Source organism: Aethalodelphis obliquidens, unplaced genomic scaffold, assembly GCF_003676395.1.
Source record: "Aethalodelphis obliquidens isolate GAN/ISIS:26980383/991018 unplaced genomic scaffold, ASM367639v1 scaffold16, whole genome shotgun sequence".
Lineage (NCBI taxonomy): Eukaryota > Metazoa > Chordata > Mammalia > Artiodactyla > Delphinidae > Aethalodelphis > Aethalodelphis obliquidens.
The window spans coordinates 27309225-27333342 of record NW_020837960.1 but is presented as its reverse complement, the minus strand read 5'-3'; the positions used below and the strand labels follow the sequence as shown (position 1 = coordinate 27333342).

Here is a 24118-nt window from a genome sequence, read left to right as displayed (position 1 = left end):
AGGCAGCTGGACTGGGGGCCTTAGTTACTTGCTGGCTGTTAGCCAGAAGCTGCCTTCAGTTCTCTGCCCTCTGAGCCTCTTCACAGGGCAACTCATAACATGCCAACCTGCTTCATCAAAGCCAGCAAAAGTGAGACTTGCTAACAAAATGGAAGTCAGTATCTTAAGTGATCTATTCGTGGAAATATCATTCTTGGCATATTCTATTGGTTAGAGGCAAATCACAGATCCCACCCATACTGTAGGGGAGGGGATTACCCAGAAATGTGATACCAAGAGGTGGGGATCATTACAGGTCATCTTAGGCTCCATCTGCCACAGGCGGGTATAATGGTTAAGGATATTGGTTAGCCTACCATTACAGACCCAAACAACACTGAGCTAAACAAGACTAGAGCTTTATTTCTCTCAAATTTAGAAGTCTGGATAGGCAGTATAGGGCTGGTATGGCAGCTCCATAATCATCAGGGAACCATGCTCCTTCTGTGTCATTGATCTGCCATTCACAACATGTGGCTCCTACCTCATTATACAAGAGAGCTGCTCCAGCACTTGCCATTGTGCTGCATTCCAACCACTCAAATCCACTCTACATACTGCAGCCAGAATAACTGTAGCACAGTTGTTTGCTAAAATGCAAACCTAATCATGTTGCTCCTCTGGGTAAAAACCTTTCAGCGGCACTCCCCGCCTACAACAGAGTATCTCAAACATTTTTACCTGTACTCAGTACAGGCATACATTTCTATGTACACACACACACACACACCTATAACTGAAACATAAGTTCATGCAACAAGACTCACCCTTGCTACGTATCATAGTCTCTGATAGTCCCTGTTCTATTTCATTTATATTTAATTCATAAACTACTAAGGAATGTGGGAAAACACTGGGTACACGGTGACCCGGCTGTGCTTGCTTTTGCTTGCTCTCTGCACTCCAGCCTCCTCCCCTGACCTCTGTGCCTGTGTAACTCCTATAAATGTGCCTATAGTCACCTGTCGTCCCAACTGTCCATCTCACCTCCCAGCCCCTCTTGCTCTTCCAGAACCGGCTTAGGCATTCCCTCTGGAACCCATTTCCTGGCCCCCAGTCCCCTTCCGTGTGCCTCCCACCATCACACACTTATGCTGATTCTAGTCATCCGTTCACGCTCTGCTTCCCCACGAAACAATCAGTTCCTTAAAAATGGGAACCATGTCTTTCTGGCTGTTTACCCCCCGCTCCTGTATAGTGCCTGACATCAAGTCAAAACTTAAGAAATGTTTCTTACACGAATAAATAAATGAATGAATGTCACAGAGAAAAAAGTTCCTGCCAACATTTATTGAAAATCTATTGAATGTAGAGTATTGTGCTGAAGAGAATTACGGAAAAAAATCGTGGAAGTTGACAGTGATAAAGTTTTTTAAATAGGTATAAAATGACCTGTGTTTATAAATAAGAAGTGTCTTTATATACAACGAAGTACCGTCAGATTTCTCACTGACAGCGCATTGAATGATCAAAGTGGGATTGAAGGAACGCATTCTTTTATCCCTTCTCCTAACTGATTCCCTATTTTTATCTCTTATGAGACAAACCGCAGACATTCCTCAGACATCTCTCTCCTAACCCAGGTCTACTCTCCAGCAGCAAAGCCCAGTGTTGAGGCAAGAACAGAGCTGTTCAAGTGATATTGATCAAGTACCCACATGACTAATTCAGGGCCCTCCATATAGGCCCAGGAATCACAGTGAGATATCACCTCACACCTGTCACAATGGCTATCATCTAAACGTGTTGGCGAGGATGCTGAGAAAAGGGAGCCCTCGTGCACTGCTAGTGGGGATGTAAAGTGGTAAAGCCACTATGGAGAACAGTACGGACGTTCCTCAAAAAATTAAGAACGGAACCATCATATGATCCAGCTATTCCACTTCTGGGTATTTATCCAAAGAATATGAAGACACTGATTAGATAAGATATATGCACCCCCATGTTCATCGCAGCATTATTCACAATAGCCAAGATACGGAAACAACCTAAGTGTCCATCAATGGATGAATGGATAAAGAAGATGTGATATATATGTACACACACATGATGGAATATATGTATATGATGGAATGTTACTCAGCCATAAATAGAAATGAGATCTTGCCATTCACAGGACAGCATGGATGAACCTCTAGGATATTGTGCCAAGTGAGATAAGTCAGACAGAGAAATTCAGCTACCATGTGATTGCACTCATATGCAGAATCTAAAAAACAGAACAAAACAGGCCCAGGGAGCCCCAGTGAAGTAAGGTGACACGTTACAGATCTTAACTTGGTTAAGGACACATACAGCAGCTGCTTCAGATGCCATCGTGAGCCAGAAAATTCAGAAACGCAGCAGGAAGGGAAGTGTGACTCCAATGTGGATTCAGTGTCTCACTCAGATGTTCCTTTGACCCTGGGAAGCCCAGTCTGCTCTGATCAATTCTGCAATCCCGGCCGGTAAATCAGTGAACAAAGCAGACCAAAAACATACGCAGACTATATTGGAAAGAATGAAGTACTGCCAGGTAACAACTTCTAATTTGCTAGTTAATTTTAAGTCCCAAGTGCAGGAAAACAGCATTATAAATAACCTGACCTCTCTCAAACCACTGCTCCTTCCCTGTAGGTAATAATAACAGCAGCAGTTTACATTTGTACTGACTTTTACAGTCTACGAGAAGCTTTATCCCGTTCCATCCCAGAGCGGCCCTGTGAGGCAGGTCCACGTAGTATCCCCATTTTATAGAATAATAAAAAGAGAGGTCACACAACCACACACAGTCACACAGTGAGTGAATAACTAGAACTATATGGGATTCTAAGTCATAATACGACCACTTGTTACAAGGGAATAGCAATCAGAAACCTGGATTCTAACCCCAGCGCCGCTAGCTACTTAGCTGTGTGATCCTGGACATGTCTTTCAGCCTTTCTGAACTTAATTTCCTCACCTGTAAAAAATGTACATATGGGCTTCCCTGGTGGCGCAGTGGTTGAGAGTCCGCCTGCCGATGCAGGGGACACGGGTTCGTGCCCCGGTCCGGGAAGTTCCCACATGCCGCGGAGCGGCTGGGCCCGTGAGCCATGGCCGCTGAGCCTGCGCGTCCGGAGCCTGTGCTCCGCAACGGGAGAGGCCACAGCAGTGAGAGGCCCGCGTACCGCAAAAAAAAAAAAAAAAAAAAGTACATAATAATACCTTCCTGGGCTGCCTCACAGGGTCCTTCTGAGGACAAAGCTGGTGGTATGTTGAACGTGCTTTATAACTGGGAGGGTGTTCCACAGATGTCCGGTCTCAGCAATCTTTTCTACCAAAATAAGGAGAGTAATAGTTGTTATCTTTTTACTTTGACAGGGCCTTTCATTGCAGCCTTTTGATAATTTTGCGGCATATTATTACCAATAAAACACCCCTGTTGCTACCATCTCTACAGGTATGCCAGCAACTGGCCAATGAGGGAGGAGGAAGTTTCTTTCTTCTAGAATGAATTTAGAGCAGTGTCACCTGGAGAAATTTAAATATACAGGCGTCTAGGCCTCACACTGCGGCCAATTAAATTTTAATCTGGGGGTGGGCAGGAACTGGGCATCAGGAGTTTTTAAAGTTCCTCAAGAGGACTGACATGTGCACACCGCTATATTTAACATGGATTACCAACAAGGACCTGCTGTAGAGCACAGGGAACTCTGCTCAATATTATGCAACAACCTAAATGGGAAAAGAATTGAAAAAAGAATAGATACATGTATACCTATAACTGAATCACTTTGCTGTACACCTGGAACTATCACAATATTGTTAATCAACTGTACTCCAATATAAAATAAAAAGTTTAAAGAAATAAATAAATAAATAGAGTTCCCCAAGAGATTCTAATTTGCTGCTGAGCTTGGGACCCACCGCTGTAGAGACTACAAGTCTGTCTACTTGTTCCAGAGACGGAAGCACGTAACCTGAGGATGTCTCAGGTCACTTGGGAAAGCGGTCCAGAAGTTGGACCTCGGACCTCAAAGAGCCTACAGTCCCACCATCACATATGCAGCAGACCTCCTGTCTGGACTGGCACCTCTGGAGGAAAGCATGGGCAATGTGTGTGGTGGGAAAGATGCTAAACACACGGGAGAAGCCTGAACAGTGCAGAGGACCCTTTTCCTCATCACTGTTCCTCTATCAAAGGTCTGCTTCTCAGTAACTTACTGCTTCCACAGTAACTCCCCTACATCATAAGGACTGGAAAAGTGAATACATTTATTTTAAAAAAGGAATCTCAGAAAATAAGCAAATATTCTACAAGTGGCCAATCCTATAATTTTTCCCACCGATAATAAGGAAATACTCATGTGTTATTTAATGTTAACTTCTTCCACTCAATTCCAACGCACTTGCAAATTAACATGTTCTGCATGTTTCACTTTAGAGTTAAGCAAATAAGCATAAAATTACAAGTGTCATTTATTTCATATCTATTTTGAGTATTTAGTTTCTAGTAAAAACACAGGTTTAGCTGTTTGGTTGAAATTTCTTAAAGAAATTTCCATTATTGGAAGAAAATATCCAGCAAAAAGCCAGGGTATTACTATAATTAGAACTTTGCCTTTGTGTCTTCATAGGAGACGAAGTAACACTTCCTCAACTACTCACTTCTGAATTCCCTTCTCATACCAGAAATGGAGAAACAAAGTAAATAAAATGATTTGATTTTTCAGGATCCCCCTTTAGATGTGGACACCAGATTTTTATACTCTTACGGGTGGGGGGGGACATCCCTACCCTTAAACTGGTCCCATTAGAAACTATCTCAGGCTGAGTTACATTGTCTCGTTTGATCACTTCTCTTACAAGACTTGAAACAATTTGGTTGGAGTAAACTCCTCTTACAAATCCTGGAGATTTAAATACTGAAGAGATTTACCTCTCATCTGAGAAGAGTTTACGGTCCAGAGCAATGGCCTGGAGACAAATACTCCGGCCTCTGTGACCCCACAAAAGCAGTAATTAGGCAGCACCTCATCGTGATGCAGTGAGGGTGCAGAAGATGGAGCAGGGCTACGCTCTGGGGTTTAGGAATGAAACTGGCTTCCTGGAGAGTCAACAGAAGAAATCAGGCAACCTAAAAATATTTAAAGAGCCAGGACGCCCAGGGGAGAATTTCCAACTATTTAAGTGGAAAAGATTAGCATTTGCTAAGTCCGAAAAGGAGATTTTTAATGAAAAACTCAGCAAAGTGCAGACTTGTATGACATCTTTAAAAATAATAATAATAATTAAGATCATACCTATCATACACAGAGTAATCAGAGACTTTATATTTTCTCTACAATGACCTAAGGAAAAGAATCTAAAAACAGACTCTACAGATAACGAGCTGTTCCTTGTCCAGAGTTCGTTAGAATCCAACACCTCTGTCATACAGGCGGTACGTTCCATCTCACCATCTCTCAGGCATAAATCGTGACATGGTCACGATCTCTTCCTCTGGCCTCTAATTACAATTCTGCTCCTTATTCCTTAACATTGTCTACATTTCATATGCTCCTCATATGAATGAGATGCATTGTGTGTTGTGGTTAAACTCTTGGGCACCAGGCCCAGCTGCTTGGCCCAAACTCTCTGGCCTTGGCAATGACTTCCCCACTTTGTGCTTTGGTTTCCTTGGCTGTAAAATGGGAATAACAGCCTCAGTGGGTTGTCAGGAGAATTAAAGCAGTTGTGGGAAAAACGCTTGGGAAAGTGTCCGACACACAGTCAGAACTCAATAAATATTCACTATTGTTATCACCACACTTTGCATTTCCTTAGTGCTTACAAAAAATATTTAAGATATATACGTATATTTTAAAAGATGCATGGTCTAACAAAGGACTGTTTTCAGATTCTTGGACTTGCTTGCATTGAAAGTCTCCACACACCATTGAATTACACATTTAGAGGATTTTTTTTTTTTTACATATAATCCTAAAGCCCAGGAAGTATTCTATAATGTGATCCCTGATCGCAACCTGTTTACACTGGTTATTTAAGAAAGAGAATATAGGCTCATGAAACGCTCATTAAAAATCAAAAGCAGCTCGTGATTCTGTATAAAGTGAGTAGTTCAGGCCATAACAGCTACAAAAATATGGAAGAGCAAGAATTCGGAGGGTACAAAGTCTTCACTGTGTACATAAAGTTGACAGAGAATAGCACGTGGAGCACGAAACACAGGTAAGGAAGATGAAGGGATGTTCCCACAGGAGGGACGCCATGAAGATGTGGGCAAGTGAATGGAACCACCCACCTGAAACAGATGGCCTGTGTTTAGAATTAGGTGAGATGGGTTGACAAAGCCACTCCAGGTACAGGCTGCATGGTTGAGGGCTTCAAATGCCAGACTGAAGCATCTGATTTCGCCCCAAGAGTTCCTGAAATTGTGTTAGTTGGGAAGTGGCCTAAACACAGTTACATGCAAGACAGGTTAATGTGGGGAGAGACCAGAAGCAAGGGGAAACATTGGATGGCTTTTAATAATAATTTAAACATGAGGCGATGAGGTCCTGGACCAAGGTGGGGACCTTGGGAACAGAAAGGGACAGTCGTGAAAGGCATGACTGTCCCCCTCACTTCATTGTCGCAGCCAAAGTGTTCCCTAGACTGTGTTACCGGAGCACACCAGGTGCCCCCAGGAAACAATTCTCGCGTCCTGGTGGACCCTCTCGTCCTGATTCTCACCTGCTTCCTCTTGCCCTTCTGTCGTACGTGTGTGTCACATAGATTCCAGACAGTAAGATAAAATCATATTCGTCTTGCTCCCTCTGAAGGTCATATAGTATTTCCCAATTGTGTAGGGTTTTAAAATTATTTTTTATTTGAATTGGTGAATAATTTTTAATTAACAAGTCATTAGTAAGTTAGTAGTTTAAAAGGTTCGAAGAGTATGTACTTTAAATGGATGTAGTTTATTGTACCTAAATTGTTCCTCAATAAAGTTGATAAGGGGCTTCCCTGGTGACGCAGTGGTTAAGAATCCACCCGCCAATGCAGGGGACACGGGTTCGAGCCCTGGTCCGGGAGGATCCCATGCTCGGCCACCACTACCTACGAGTGCGCCTCTTCTTCACGAGGAGAACAAGACTCTTAGCGTATTCTTTGCATCTCCCACAGCTCTTAACACACAACCTCATACAGAGACACTTAGTAAACATTCATTGAGAGAATTAACGTTTCCTATACTCACTATTTTCCTTTTATGTATAAAAAAGGAAAATAGTGCAATGCTCATAGTGTCTCTTTTTCAGAGAGACTCTGAGTTTTTCTTAGATTCTCAGCCTGTTTTTCAAGCACAAAGGGATTCACGACTGCGTCAATCATATTCTCCAACTTGTGCGCGCACCAAACACACCCCACCTGTCACTGCACAAACAGAAATCTCCTCTAGGATTGCGTCTGCTGGGGGGCAACAGGCAAGTGGTTGGCGCTTTTCACTTTTTCTGGAGGGAGGGCTAGCTCTGATAGTTTCAGTTCTCTGAAAAATGAATCCAAAACAATAAAACAGGCTGAATGTTTTCCTCCAGTAGAAGAAAGGAAAGCAAACCCTACTACAGGTAAATGGAAATCTTCAAATAGACCCATGACGCATCGCTGAGACATTCTTGAGATAATGGCTTTAGTTAGACGGGGGCCACAAATCTTTACATTTCTTCATTCGCCTGGCAGGACTAATGAGATTTTATGGCGGGCAAAACTGTTTATCCCTTGGGTGACATTGGCAAGAACAACTATATCTTTATCAACCAAGAGTGTCCTGCACTACAGCTTCCTTCCTCACAAAAGACTGCCCCAGACGAGATCACAATGTTTACTGCACCTAAGAACCTCATTTCTTCGCGTTAACGCTCCACCCGTCCCCTTGGGTCGGCTGGATCTACTCATTCCTTCCTACGGTCACATTATTCCATAAAAGAGGCTGGCAGAAGACATGGAAAAAAGCAAAGAGAAGAAAAGAAAGTTTCCTAAGCGACCTGGGAAGAGATGCAGGGCTGACGGCTGTGCATCTGGAATATGATATGCACCCCATGGGCCATTAGGAAGAGAGCTGCCTGCGGTACCGTCACGCTAAACAGGCAGGGCCGGCTCTGCTCCCGTCAGCCGTGTGTGGGAATAAGAGGAGGGTGGCTGATCCTCCAGCCTGGGACAAGGATTGGGCCGCTCTTTAGAGGCTCCATGTTGCCCACGAGAGGCTGCAATGTCTTTTCTCAGCACTTCAGTAGCACAAACTCACGTATTTGACAACTGCCCTCATACACTCCTATGATGACATGTCCATTCTCCCTTTGGAAAGAGTCCCCAGTTCTCACACCAAAGAGATCTGGAGAAATGGCTCAGCAAAAGTCAGTGAACAGCTTCTAGATCTGGGTAAGATGGAGTAAGCTCTCTCTCTCTACCCTGGCTCACCCACTGAATTCCAGGACAGAATGCAGGGGCAGCTATCTGAGGACCAAGCAGGTTGATGGGGAGAGAAAACATGAATTCCTAGTACCATCAGCTTGTCTGCGGATCCACCATTTTCCCCCTGGAATTCCCTGGAAGGGACGCAAGGCAGCCTGAAGCCCAGAAGTGGGACCAAGAACACTCCAGCAGAAATCTTCTAGTTCAGCCTCCAGGTGTGAGAAAGGAGTCTTCTGGCTGTGTAGACAGCAGTGTAAGTTCACAGCCTCGGGAGCTTCCTGCGTGAAATCTGAAACCGGCCCCTATACAGAGAGGGCAGGGAGAGACAGAGGAAAGAAGCTGACTCCTCCAGATCGGTAGGTGGCAGGTTTAATAAGCAAGGGGACTTACATAAGATGCTCACCTTGAGCGGCCGCAAGACAAACGCATCACTGTACCCGCCCGCCAGACTCTTGAAAGATTATCAGAAGCCCTACCGGGGTCCAGTCACGTATACTGTCCAGATGGTCTCAACAACACCTGACTCCCAAGGCTGTGTCCTTGGAACAGCTCCCACTGCAGGAATGGTGGGAAGAATGTACATTCAGGGGAGGGGAGGGGGTTAGGAGCCTCTGCCTGCCCCGGTCCAGCTCGTGGGTCAACTGGAGGTCACATCCGCTCCATCACCTCCTCTAATAAACATGAAAGGCACGCAGCATGGAGAATGCTGGGGAAGGGGACACTTCCTCTCCAATTAAAGGAGGGGTGGTCCCAAGAGTATGGTTTTCCCTCTCTCAGTGCCCCCACCATTTGGCCCTGGACACGGGCAGAGTCACAAGAATGGCACAGGAGAACAGGGAAAATAAAAGCCCAGCTTTCTGGATGGACAACCAAAAAGGGAAACCCCAGGAAACTGGAAAATACCAGGGAGATTATAGAGAGAAAGGAGTTTGGGAAAACAAACCATAACATTATATGCTAAATTCTGGGCTCACCACCACGCCACGCGTGCTTGGATTTGATCACAAACAGCGTAACAAAGACCCAGAACTGAATTAACAGATACCTCACCATCTAGGTCCCAGCCTGACCATGAGATGGTGGGCATTCAGGAGAAATGTGAAGAGCACTGCAAAGACTTTGAAAGTGGAACTGACATTCAAACCACAACCCACAGAAATCTGGTCAGAACTTGCAGACTGAGCCCAACTGTGTCGATTGTCTGCTTAAAAAAACAACAACAACAACATTCTCTACCCGATTTAAACAAGACCCAGTATCTCATAATACTCAAAATGTCTGTGATATGATCCAAAAATATTTGGCATATGAACCAGGAAAATCTCAACTCACATGGGAAACCGCAACCAATGGATATCAGTGCCAAGATGACACAGATGCGAAAGTTATCTGACAAAGACGTTAAAGCGACAATTACAAAAATGCTCCGAGAAGTAAAAACAAATATTCTAGAAAGCCTCAGCAAAAAAAAAAAAAAAAAAAAAAACGAGATGACCCAAATAGATATTTTAGAACTGAAAATACATTAACAAAAATGTAAACTTCACTGAATGGGTTAAAAAACAGAACGGAGATAACAGAGGGAAAAGTTGATCAACTTGAAGATCGAGCAATAGAAATTATCCAGTCTTAACAAGAGAGAATGAATATATATATATATGTATAACTGAATCAGTTTACTGTACACTTCACCTGAAACTAACATAACACTGTAAATCAACTATATTTCAATAAAAAACATTTTTTAAAGACAGGAAAAAATAAAATAAAAAACTGAAAAGAGAGAGAGCATGAAGATTGAAAACAAAAACGAACAGCGCTTCAGAGTCCTATGGAACAATTCCAGAAAGTCTAATATTTGTGGCATTAGAGTCCCAGAGGATAGGAAAAAGAGTATGATGTAGAAAAACAGATGAAAAATAGACTGAAAACTTCCCAAATTTATCAAAAGGCATAAACCAATAGATTGCAGAATCTCAGCAGACCCCAAACAGGATAAACCCAAGAAATCCATGCCCAGACACATCATGATTAAACTGCTGAAAAAAGCACTCAGAGAAAAACAACATATTATGTTGGAACAACAGTGGAACAACTGGAATTCTCATCTGAAACAACTAGAGGAGAGAAAGTAGTTGAACAACAGTGTTTATGTGCAGAAAGAAAAAAAAAAACTGTCATCCTGGAATCCTATATTCTAAGAAAATATCCTTCAGGAATGAAGGTGAAATGAAAACCTTCTCAGGTGAATGAAAAGTAAGAGAATTCATCAGACGCAGACTTGCTCTGGAAGAATTGCTAAAGGGCTAAAGAAAGATCTTTAGACAAAATCACCCTGTGTGAAAGAAGCCAGACTCAAAAGGTTATGCACTATAATGATCTCATGTACATGAGGCTCTCAGAGAGACAAAGCTATGATGATGGAGAACCGATCAGTGGTTGCTAGGAGCCAGGGGTGGGATGAGGGTGTGAGTAAATGGGATAGCAGGAGAGAATTTTGGAAGGACCAGGCTGGCTGTATCCTGACTGTGATGGTGGTACATGCAGTAAAACGCATGGGACTCTGCAGACACATACATACAAAGTCAATACTGCTCCATATTAATTTCTTTTAAAAAGTCAACAGGGCTTCCCTGGTGGCGCAGTGGTTGAGAGTCCACCTACCGATGCAGGGGACAGGGGTTCGTGCCGCGGAGCGGCTGGGTCCGTGAGCCGTGGCCGCTGAGCCTGCGCGTCCGGAGCCTGTGCTCCGCATTGGGAGAGGCCACAACAGTGAGAGGCCCGCGTACCGCAAAAACAAACAAACAAAAAAATTGGCATTGTCATCATAGGTGGTCCTTAATAAAATGCAGATTTTAAAATAAATAAAAAATAAAAAGTCAACAAACAGAGATGTTGCTCCTTAAGAACCGCCTGGTCTTTGAATAATACTTGAGGGTTCACCACCTCCCTTGGACGCCCGCTTGCAAGGGCAATCGATAAGGCCATGGCCATGGTCAAGGCCAGGCTGTTTCTGCTGCCCTTGAGTGCAGCCGATAGCTGGATTTACCCTCCCCACCTGCCTGGCTACCAGTTCCAGGGAAGAGTGTATCACATGCTTGAACTGGGCAGTGAATAAGAAGGCAGGAGTCATTCTGACAGCGTTAGAGTTCTACAAAAACTGTAAAGCTGACCTCCTCCCATCCCTGCCCCCAAAGAAGAAAAAACCCACTGGACTCATCAGCATCAGGGCGTATGGATCTATATGACCCCTCATCGTTGGAGCACAGGCTTCTGGGGCTGCTTCTTAGCAGCTGCACCCACAGAAGTGCAGCAAAACCCCGCGGGCCCCGGAGCCCCTCCCCCACTGCACCACTGCGGTGTGACGGGTAGAGTATTTCTCTTACGACACACGCCCTTTCAGCCAAAGTAATGATCCTCCTTTTGTGTTCGGTGGTTGGTATCACAATTTTTGCCTTTGACAGACCCATCTGAGGAAGAGGAAATCTGCACGTCTGCAGGGGAAGAAGTAAGATGAAAGCAAAGTCTTGAGCACCTTGCGGATACCACATTGTTTAAAAGTTGTCTTAATGTGACTCTCTCCTCCTAAGGCAGGAATGGTGCTTTCCTCGGTCTTGCGTCTCCAGTGATGGACACGGTGACAGACAGAGGTGCTCGCATCAATGTGGGCTGCAAGCTGGTGATGGATACAAACATGATGGAATAAAGGGGCTTGCGTGGCTGACAGAGGACAAGTCCTGCAAACAGGTGCCGAGCTCCCCCGTCCAACCCTGTCTCTTGCCACTGACGGGAGGTGATGGGCAGTGGTGATCCGGTGGCCTAGGAGAGACAAGGGTCTAACAGAGGGGAGGCAGGAGAATCGGACCACAGCAGGTGACTCACCATCCAGCCCCAGGCACTGGCATGAGCTGCCCCCTCTGGGTCGAGGAGGAAGGAAATAAGCAGCAGAAAACAGCGGATAAGGTGCACCAAGTCAACGTGCAAACCCCACCGTCCTCTAAAGCATGTTCTGTTCCCTGGATGGGCCTTCAAAGTGTGGCCCGTCTTCAAATATGGTTAAGAAACACTCTGTCCTGTGTCTCCTTCTTAAAGATTTATGATACATATTTGCTGGATTAACTCCTCTGAAAAGTCCCACCATAAAGAAGTATGTTGCACTTTTTGAAAGGTTTAATTGTGGTATCATTAGCACAGGCGCACACCTTAAGTGTTCAGGTCAATGAGTTTTAAACGTTGAATGAATCTACCACCACCCAAAACAAGATACAAGACGCTTCCATCACCCCAGGAAGTCTCCTCGTTCCAGTCCATCCCCTCTCCTGGTCCAGCCGTGAACAGTGTCTGACTTCTCATCATTACCATAGTCTGGCTTTGCTACTTCTTAGACTTCACAAAAATCGAATCATGTTGCATGGATTTATTTCTCTGTGTGTGAGTGGCTGGTCTGGCTTCTTTTGCTCAGCGTGAGATCTCTTACTCTCACCAAAGCTATTGTGTATATCAGCTCATCCTCTTTTTTGTAATTGCTGAGCTGTAGTCCATTGTGTATGGATAAATACATATATCTCATGATCTGCTTATCCACCCTCCTCTTGACAGAAATTGGATTGTTTCCGGGCCTTGCCTATTATGAATAAGGCAGGTATGAACATTCTTGTGCAAGTTCTTCTGTGGTCATACGCTTTCATTTTTCGTGGATAAATACTTAAGAGAGAAATGACTGGGTCATAGGGCAGATATATTTAACTTCATAAAAACTGCCAAAACGGTTCTCCAAAGTGGTTGCACCTGTTTCACTTTTTAAACTTAGTATTTCCTGCATTCATTTGACAACAGAACCCTACACATCTATAAAATGAGCAGGTATGATTAGACAGCTTTTAAGATTCCTCCCAGCTTTACACTATGAGAAAATGGCCAAGGCATCAGAAGTGTAATTGTTTTGTCTTCTCTGCGTATATATATATATATATATATATATATATTTTTTTTTTTTTTTGCGGTACGCAGGCCTCTCACTGTTGTGGCCTCTCCCGTTGCGGAGCACAGGCTCCGGACGCGCAGGCTCAGCGGCCATGGCTCACAGGCCCAGCCGCTCCACGGCATGTGGGATCTTCCCGGACCGGGGCACGAACCCAGGTCCCCTGCATCGGCAGGCGGACTCTCAACCACTGCGCCACCAGGGAAGCCCTCTGTATATATCTTATAGACAAAAGCAAATGAAGTGAAACCAGAAGGACCAGAAAGACCTAAAAAGGTTGGGAGTAGGAAGACAGAAGGCAGCCTTGAGTCCAGGGGGTGGGGGAAGAGATGCCAGCAGGCAGCCATGTGGATGGAGGCATGAAAAAGCCAGAAGGAAGCTGAGATGCCAAAGTTAAAACGATTAAAGCAGAGACAATGGCGTACCAAGACTCCCACAGTGTTTAAGAAGTTTCTCTGCTCTGGGGACATCAATAATGACAAGATATTAATAAAACTCTCCAACATCACTTTTTCTAAAAGGGAGAAATGAGTAGACAATTTGGGGTAAAAGCAAAAATAAGGTACTGGATAATTTTATTCATTCCAACTCCACTTATTAAGAATTTAAGCTTATAAAGACATTCCTGTAGGGGTATAATTCTTCACGGATCTTTCAAATTCCTGCACATCTTGAGCAGAGAAACTGACTGCCGTTTGTTCTGGACTATATTTTGAAGGATGTTTATGTAATGACCAGCCTTGATAAAGAGAGACAGTGTCTCCCTCTGGAGCAAAATGCAGGTTTGCTCACATCCTTGTAAGATAGGGATAATGTCTATCGCTGAAGCAAAGGGCATTATATCCCTGTTGCTTTTTATAAAAGATTCAGGTTCCCTAAACTCAGGATTCCTCTCCTGAAATGCAACCCACTGCAGGAGCAGGTATAATCCAGCCCTCTTTGCAATGCCCTCTGGGAATTGAGGGTTGAGAGATTGGTACCCCAAAAGTGCTGATACTCTCTACCGCTATGGCTGTGAATAATAAACAGCCTTCCCTGACCCAGGAGTCTCCTGTCTTTACCGTATCCATGAAACTGTAGCCGCTAACTTGTTAGCGTGCAAGTGGGGTAAAGGCTCAGTCTCTTCAAACTTCTCGACAATTATGTGTGAACTTCTTGAACGATAATAGCAGAAATCCTTCCTCCACGCTTTTCCAAAGTTTAATTTGTGAGCAAGGGGAATTAATTCTAAAACGAGGAGATTTTTAAAAAACAGACTTCAAGAAATTTAAACTTTCTCAATACACTGTTAATTTCTAAACCTGGGCCCTGGGGCAAGTACTTTCCTGCCTGTTTTAGAAAGTTGGCACCGTTTAGGAAAAGATATTCCCTTCATCCTAAGAACCGACACAGTAAAACTTCTCTCTCAGATTCTGTACCGCAAAGAAAAGAATCAAACTCAGCCTCAGCTGCCCAGCTCACTAGTGTCGCCCAAGGGCAAGGGCCTCTCCTGCTTCTCCAGTTTCAGAGGCTGACTGGTTCACGGCTCCCCAGGAGGCCCTGAGGAGGGCATATTTCCTTCATGGTTTTTGAAAGGGAGAGGACAAGTGCCTGTCCACACTGCAAACAGTCAGAGAAACCTTAAACGAATCTCCAGCCAGAAAGCAGAGGGTCAGTGGCAGGGCGCCCACCCATCCAACTCGCTCACACATGTTCCCTGCGTGGACAGTAAATCGGTCATCCTGGTCAAAGGATCCAGGGAGCCCCTTCACCCCTTAAGTCCAAGCTCCAAGCCCACGCGTTGCCTCCTCTTACGTTCATCACCTCACTGAATCACCTGTGGAAGCTATTGAGGGCATATGAGTGTTCCCCACACGTGCCAGCATCTTCACGTGAATTTCATCACCTCTAAAATCGTGACCTTCCCTCACCCCTTTCTATGCAGGACCAGCACGTCACCCATCTGGGGGGGAAGCCCCACCCCCACTTGGAAATCAGTGTTCCCCTTCATCATCAGCATTCACCCTCATCTTCAACTGTTGAACCGGATAATTTCTCGAGATTCCTTCCAGATCTGATATCTATCGTTCAGTGTTCCCCATTCACTTATTCATTCTCCTCAAAATGTGCATGTCCCCCAAAATTGACAGTGACCCTTCCCCTTCTAATCCAACCCCCTGAAGTGATCAATTTACAAGTCTATTTACTCCTGAATGGTTTCCGAGGTATATTTTCTGTCTGTATGCCACAGAGGCAGTGTGCTTCATAAGCTCCGTAAAGGCCTACATTTCAGATCAGATGGGCTTTTCCCCTCCCTCCTCCTCCTTGCCCTTTGTTTGAGGATGTGTGTGTGTGTGTGCACGTGCACACACATGCAGTTTACTACTGGTCCTTCATCTTCTTATGCCTGGCAAACTATTCCAGTGTGGTATGCTTAGGGTTCTGTGTAGAATACGCACTCTGTTCTACACGCTGCAGTCCACACAGTGTACCATTCTGCTCAGGCTGCCATAACAAAATACTACAGACTGGGGGCAATAGAAACTTATTTTCTAAACAACAGAAACTTATTTCCTCACGGTTCTAGAGACTAGAAATCCAAGATCAAGGTGCGAGCAGGGTTGGGGTCTGGTGAGACCTCTCTTCCTGGCTTGCAGACGGCTGACTTCTCCCTGTGTCCTCACATGGCCTTTCTTCTATGAGGGAGGGTGAGCCCTCTGGTGTCTCTTCCCCTTTTCATAAGGACACCTATCCTATCGAATTAGGGCCCCACCCTTATGACCTATTTTAACCTTACCTCCTGAAAAGTCCCATTTCCAAATACAGTCACATGACAGTGAGGACTTCAACGTATAAATTGGGGGAGACAGAGTTTTGTCCATAACAATAGGATACAAAGCATATGTGAAACATTAGATAATTACAGAGTGGCAGAGCTAACAGTAAAGGTCACACTGAAGGCAGAACGCTAGCTGTTATTGGTAGAAACAAGGAACAGAGTGCAAAGGTATGGGTCATTTTGTTTATATTTTAAATAAGCTCTTCTTTTAGCGGATGTGTGAATGTCTTGCTTACTCACCTTTAGTGGCCATTGAGAAATACAACTGCTAACTTTCTAAGCACAATACATTTCACAAAAAGGGCAGGCTCAGTCGATATTTTCACACACTCCCACGCATGATAGAAGGGGGATATGTGACTTTAACATTACATGCAGGGACTTCCCTGGCGGTCCAGTGGTTAAGGCTCTGCACTTCCACCGCAGGGGGCACGGGTTCGATCCCTGGTTGGGGAACGAAGATCCCACATGCCGAGTGGTGCAGTAAAAAAAAAAAACATTAAATGCAAAGAGGCAGAGAAGTCATTAATGGCTCTGATTTCATCTTTCCGACATTAATTGGAGATCTTTGCTTAAGAACCAATCGTTTTGAGACATTTAGGGAAATTGGAACATGGGTTGTGCCTTAGAAAACATTAGAGAATTATTGTTAATTTTGTTCAATATGATCATGATATTCTGGCTACGAAAGAAAATGGAGAAACAGAGAGAAGTATTTAGGGGTGAAAGAGAAGGAAGAGGAAGAGGAGGGGAAGGAGGAGGAGGAAAGAAAAAGTGAAATATGAAGCAAATATAGGGAAATGTTGATAGCTTGAATTTGGGGAAAAGAACAGGAGGTTCTTTTTTTTTTTTTTTTTGGGTACGCGGGCCTCTCACTGCTGTGGCCTCTCCCGTTGCGGAGCACAGGCTCCGGACGCGCAGGCTCAGCGGCCACGGCTCACGGGCCCAGCCGCTCCGCGGCACGTGGGATCTTCCCGGACCGGGGCACGAACCCGTGTCCCCTGCATCGGCAGGCGGACTCTCAACCACTGCGCCACCAGGGAAGCCCCAGAACGTGAGGTTCTTTATATGATATGTCTACTTTTGTGTAAGTCTGAAAGTCTTCGTTAAGAAGTGTTTTTAAATTTTTATCAGTGAATATTTACTGAATGCCTACAACAGGGGTTAAGTGTTGCCTGCTATCAGGGGTAGATCCAAGTTTTGTGGGGCTTGAAGTGCTTACAATTTGGAGACCCCTCTTTAAGAAAAAGCACGAACACAAAATTCTCTTGGAAGGGCCTGTGTGGTGAGAGGTCTGAAAACGGGCTTTCACCAGCTTCATGGTAAATCTACCTCTGGCTGCCATGTGTTTGTGCTGGCTGGCCCAGTGATTTTTCCTCTTTTAGCCTTTTTTTCCCCCTGTTTTTATTATGAACACTTCAAATGAAGCAAAAATTAGAGCAATGCAGACAATGATCTTTATGCACCTACCATCCTGCTTCTACAACGATCAGTCTCCTTGGCGAGCATCAGTTCATCCACAGTCCCATCCACCCGCCTCCACACGCACTGTGTTATCCTGAAGCAAATCTCTAGCATCATTTTATCCCTAAAACATTTCAGTATGCATCTCTAAAAGATAAGGGCTCTTTCAGAAACATAACCACAATATCATTACCTGGAAAATAATAATTCCCTACGCAATTCAGTGTTCAAATTTCTCTAATTGTCTCAAATATCTTTTTACAGTGTGTTTGAATCAGGAAGCATATAAAGTGTATTGCAACTGGTTGATTAAGTCTCTCTTAGTCTATAGGTTTGCCCTCCCAGTGTTTAACTTTGCTTGCAATTTCTTTTGTAGCAACTGAGTCATTTTGTCCTGTAGGGCTTCCCACAGTCTGCATCTTGCTAACTGCATTCCTGTGGTATCATTTCACGTGTTCCCCTATTTCCTTTCTTTCCTGTAAATTGGTAGTTATATCTAGAAGCTTGATCAGATTCGGGTTTGACTTTCTGACAAGAATTCTTCTTAGGTGAGTGCTTCTATAGGCAGGCACCAGATAAATTGTGTTTCTTTTAGTCAGGTTAGTAGCCACTGCTTGATCTAATGTTTGGTTTGTATTTAAACATGAGCCCCTTTGGGCAGGTGGTGGGTACCAGCCGGGGTGCCCTTCCTTTTTACCCCAGGCCCGCTTCACACTCCACAGTTCACCTGGCTTGGCTCTCAAAGGCCCTGAGCTTTCGGGAGGATTAGGGTGGCGACTGCAGCAGACAAAGGTAAACAAAGGGGCAGGCCTTGTACTAAAGGAGTTTATAGTGTGGTTGTCAGGAGCACAGGAAAGTGACAATAAGGGAAGCGTCATAAAGTGGTACAGATAGCTCCTGCAGCGCCCCCGCTGGGGGGCACAGAGGAGTCACGCTCCAGGTAAGGACTGTGACCCAGACACTGGCTTCTCTAACCGAAACAGAACATTGTACTGATGACAGCTCTGTAGTCCCAGATACAAGTCGGCATCCCCTCCTCCCCGGGCTTCCTTTGCAAACCGTCCTGTCCATCCTTCTCCACTGTTTTAGGGGCCAAAGGACTCACGGACAGGTTTCTGACTCCCTCTTCGTTGCAGGTCACATGCTGCCTTGTGGTACGACAACCCGTTACAACATATTTTCCAACTGTGAAGAAAGGGGAGAAGAGATCAACCATCATCTGCTGCGGGGAATGTAGGAAGAAGAATATCCATTGCACGTCTACTCCCGGGCGGGCACGGGGTGTTTTCTCTGCTATGAGTATCTAACGCACACCTGAGAGGTCAGCATCTGTGGCAAATGCTATTAGCTACGTACCCAGGATCTGCATTCGTCTTCTTTCTTTCTAACAGAATCCCAGTTTTATTCACGAAGTGCCCGCTACCACTCGCTCACTAAGATGCCCTCGTAGCTGGGAGTGACCGTGTGGCTGGATGCTGACCACTGGGTTCTAGCTGGAAGTCAGCTAGGGATCTCTGAGACAGTTTGGGGGGGCTGCCCTTTCTTCCTTTCCCTCCTTCACCTTCCTGCCTGGGATGTAGAGTTTAGTGGGAGGTAGAGCAGCTACCTCGTAGCTGTGAGAGGACACGAACGTGAGGACGAAAGCCTCACACTCAGGATTGCGCAGCAGGAAGAAAAAAGCGACCTTCCTGGTGTCACCAACCCTCCCGCCAATGCCTGCCTCTGGAATTCCTGAGAAGTGTGAAAGAAAAGAAAGCCTTACTTGGTTAAACCCCCATAGTCAACCTTCTGTTGCAAACAGCCCGAATGTAATCTATCTGACGGTGGTTATTATTATGATAATTTGACTTACGTATTAAGATACTAACGTTCAGATAGGTAAAGAAACTCAGCCAATTCGCACAGCCAGAATAAGGCATAGCTGGTATCCAGCACTTACTCCCGTCCCCTGCCACCTGATTATCAATGAATGAACATTTTGCAATTCCATGATACACTGGGCAAGCCAGAGGCTCTCTCAGTGTTTGAAAGCCAGGTGGTAAAGGCATTTTCCCTTCCCCTGGAGTCTCTGCCATTCTTCTATTCAGCACTGGACCATCGTGTTCTTCTGCCAGTCAGTCAGACCCTAGGTTTCTGGCAATGAGGACCCTGTCCCTTTCTTTCCAGGCCGGTCTTCCTGAAAATAGACCAATGGCAGCTTCTGGAAATCCCTTCTCCCCTCAAATGCCTCCTCTACTGGACTTCACCACACTGCCCACGTTCTACCACTGGAGCATAATCAGAACACCCCTGGGAAAATAGAGCTCTCTTGCCCAGTAATTCCCCACGAGGCATTCCACAAAACCCTAGTCTCAAGCGAAGTTACTACGTATTACTGGATTTACTTAAGACTAAGATGTACAATCTTTCACATTTTAACATCTCTGAAATCAGGATGTTTGTTATAATCGATGTACCATATAATCATCATTGACCATTTTTCTCTTCAATATCTCTGAGATCATAATGCATCTTATAGGCACTGGTGTCTTAATTTTGGAATATGGTACTTGAAAATAAAAAGGTTCCATGGTCAAATAAGTTTGGGGAACTTATTAGTAATGAATAAACTAATTCAAACTAAAGTTTTGAATGCAGACCTTCTCAGAGCCTTTAATATGCTAAAGTGCATCTCAAGAGATTTGCTAAGATTATGTGGGCATGAAATTCTCTCTTTTTTTTTTTGAGCACCCTATAGTGCTAGTGTTATATGGAACACAACTTTTAAAACACTGCATTAAGCCATTATATTCTGGATTAATTGATCAGATTTGCTAACCAAGTCTCCTCCATCAGAGAATTCTGTGAAAGTTGGTCAGAAAATATGTAATATGTAAACTGTGAAACTGTCAAGTCTGAAGCATGGCCCTTTAATGAGAGTGTCCAAGACCTCACAGAGGCACCATTCACCTGAGTCAGTCACTGGAAAACAGCAGATACCTTTTGGAGGGACTATTGGAAAGTAGGGGCTGCAGTAATGCTAAGCTTTACCTACGTGACTCTTTTTATTGGCAGTCAAGCCTGCTTGCCCTCATCCAGTCCAAAGAGACAAGAGTGTGATTCGAGTCACAACTCCTTAATGCCTGGGGACTGTGTCTGATCCCCAGAACCTCAGGACAACATCCTTGGTCTCCGAGGTACATAGAACCCTGACGTGGCTCCTGCAATGCTGATATCTCAGCGCTGTAATGCTGAAGACCCCAAACATATATAATTCGGAGTACTTTTTAAATTCCCCAGGTAATTCCAGTATGCAAACACAGTCGAGGGCCATCCTTTCACGGAAGGAACTGACTTGATTAAACAGAGTTTAAGTATAACAGCTGGTGAAAGATGTATTTAGCTGTTGCAGTAATCTAAGCCCTCGGCGATCACGGCAAAAAGGATGGTGGAAATAGAAACGGGAGATGGAGGCAAGAAATATTTCAGAGGAAGAATCTGCAGGGAGGGGCTTAAAAATAACTCTGATTCTGAGAAGACTGAAAGAATATTGCACCACTGAAACGCACAGGACAGTGATGGGAGGGGTGGGGAGGTCCTGGGTTTTGGAGAGAAGATCATTGCTTGAGTTTACACGTGGAGCTGTAGTTTTTAGAATGAGATCCAAGTGGAGATGTCCAGGAGGCAGTTGGAGATGGGGGCTAGGGCGCAGAGGGCAGATTATAAACTTTGAAGTCATTTGTGCCCGGGCAATGTTTGAAGCCTTAGGAGTTTAAAGATAGTCTTTCCCACAATGTGATCCTGTTCAGGTGAGCACAAGTCCATAACTGCTGGGAGTCAGTGTGAAAGACTTGAAGTTCAAGTTCAAGTTCAATGCTGCCAACCAGCTCTGTGGCCTTGCACCAGATCCTCTACCTTCCGAGCCTCAGTTTCCTTAACTGGAAAACAGGAACAACCATATCAACCTCTCTGGGCTGTTGCAAATATTAAATAAGGAAATCTTTGTAAAGCACTTGGCATAATGCCTGGTGCAGAGTATGACCTTGAGCCTTGCTAGGTCTCTCTGATTCCCCTGGTCCCACCCCATGCAACGCCCACGCAGGTCACGATACAAGTCCACTTCTCTTCAGTGTCAAGAGCCAGTTCAGCAACAACAAACAATCCATTTGCACTCACCTCGATGGTATGTGAAGATCAAAGCTCGGCAGGCCAATTTAATTTTCTTCCATGATAGGTAGGCCATATAGATAAGGAATGAGCAGGAGATGTAATCGCTCTGTGCTGAAGTATGACCTTAGATTCCATTGCCAATGACTTTTCATCAATGAGGTAGAAAGAAAGAAGACTCTTTTCTTTCTTAAGAGCTGAATAATATCACCCAAGAAGTGGCTTATCGATGACTCAGCCTCAACCTGGAAGCATCCTGCGTGATCTCACACATGTCAGAGCTGGAGCTCACGCTGAGCATCTCTATCTTTACCCCAGTGATGTAACTGAGAACTTCCGAATTAAGATCACAGATGACACCAAGTTGTGAGGCATTAGTAAAGAGGAAGGAACAGAAGTCAAAATAGCATTAACCAAGCACAGAGTTCATAAAGAGGGTGAGTGGGGCTCGACACGAACACGTGTGACGTTTCTTTTAAACAGCCTATGGAGACAAAAAGGAGGAGATTCTCTATCGACTAATTCACCGGATCATCACTTGTTTCACCCGGAGCTGTAGCAAGGGAAGCAAGGGTGCCCAAGGGTGGCCAGGGTGCCTAGGTGCTCCCCGATGCGTTTAACACATAACAGAGAAGAAAGGAGAAGACAGAAGGAAAGGGAAGGCGAGGCAGGATGAGAAAGAGACAGGGAGTGGATGATTCTAGTCGACTGGAATTCTAATTCGCTTACAGAGTGAATACGTAATTTGTGGAGCACGTGGCGTGTGCAGGCCCTGCATCCGCTGCTGGGCACCTGACTTCTAAACGTTGATGGGCCTGTGATGAGTCCTGACACCTCTTCTTTCTCTCCGCACTCACCCCCTTGGCAATGTCGTCCTCTACCCAGGCTTTCCGCACCATCCGCCTGCTGATGACTCTCAAATCCAGACCTCCATCCCAGACGCAGGTGACCAGTAGTCTAACTGTCCTCTCGACGGATCACAAACTTGGTCCATGGGAAGCGGAGTCTCGAGGGTTCCTTGTCCCTGCCCAAACCTCTCCTTCCCCACCCTTCCCCTACTCCACACACGGTAGCAGATGGCCGAAACAGAGGAGCTGTCCTTGACTCCTGCATCCCATGTCCTGTCGGTTTTAATTCTTCAGAATGAGGATTAGACCCTACAGCTGAAAAGCAGCAAGTCTTGATAATCTCAGTCTAAAGATGATGGCAAACAGCTGGGCAGACACCTCCCCACTTCCTGCTCTGTGCTCCCCCCCAGCCCCGAGGTCAACCTGGCAGCCTAGGGAAGGAGCCACGGCGTCCGGGGTGTGCTGTCTCTGGAGCGGCAGCTGCAGTGTCGATGAGGACAGGTTACCATGGGGGAAGCAAGGAGACGGATCCGCAGGTGATATGGGAGGCTCTGAGACAGATGTCAGTGGACTTTCTCTGTGAAGGGCCAGATGTAATACTGTAGGATTTGCTGGGCATACAGAGTGGTGTCCGTCCCAGCTGCTCAACACGGCCATTTCAGTGAAAGCAGCCACAGGCGTAATGAAGGAGACACATGCGAAGGAGCAAGGCTGTGCTCTAATACAGCTAGTTATGGACACAAACTTCCATTTCCTATGATTTTCACACATCACAAAATAGTATTCTTCTTCTGATTTTTTCCCAACCACTTCAAAGTTTAAAACAAACAAACAGAAAAAAAAACTTATCACACAGGCTCTGTGAAAACAGGCAGCGGGCCAGTTGTGGGCCCTGGTCTGTAGTTTGCCGACCCTTAATCCAAGAGAGTCTTGCAGACCCTGGTGTGCCTGGTCCCCAGTAGACACCTGATGAGCCACAGGGCTTCCCGCCCAACCCACAGAGGAGCAGAGCACAGCGGGGAGTTTGTCCTCCGGAGGCTGAGGACACACGTGGCATAAGGCAAGGGCCTGCTTCCTCACTGCGGCTCTGACGGCAGGACCCTTGGGGAAGCTGCCCTGGCCCCAGGAGGAATAGGACTGATTTGTACTTGTAACCCTCTCTCAAAGAAAAACCCCCGGCTCTTAAACTCCAGCTGTCTCTGCAGTAAATGTAAACTGTAGCAACATGGCTGCAGGTGATTTATGGGAGCTTCTGCACAGAGTTTTGCAATTTAAAATTTTCCACTATTGTTGGTGTAACAAAAAAAAAAGAAGTTATTCACATGAAAACAGGTTGAGCACTGATACCAGTTAACAAGGGAGGCTGCAGAATGTCTACCCCGGGATCTTTAAAACTCTGATCAACAACCA

At 45.2% G+C, this 24118-nt stretch overlaps 1 protein-coding gene across 1 annotated transcript in view; it reads right to left on the bottom strand.

Moving 5' to 3' along the window:
• Positions 1–24118, bottom strand: part of KATNAL1 (katanin catalytic subunit A1 like 1) — a 111185-nt gene that overhangs the window by 84497 nt on the left and 2570 nt on the right. The window contains exons 2-5 of the mRNA XM_027116576.1: positions 21870–22344; positions 18820–18899; positions 8543–8753; positions 3226–3334 (exon numbers count right to left, since the gene is read on the bottom strand). The gene's annotated coding sequence lies outside the window, so the exon portion shown is untranslated. The remainder of the gene's footprint in view (positions 1–3225; positions 3335–8542; positions 8754–18819; positions 18900–21869; positions 22345–24118) is intronic.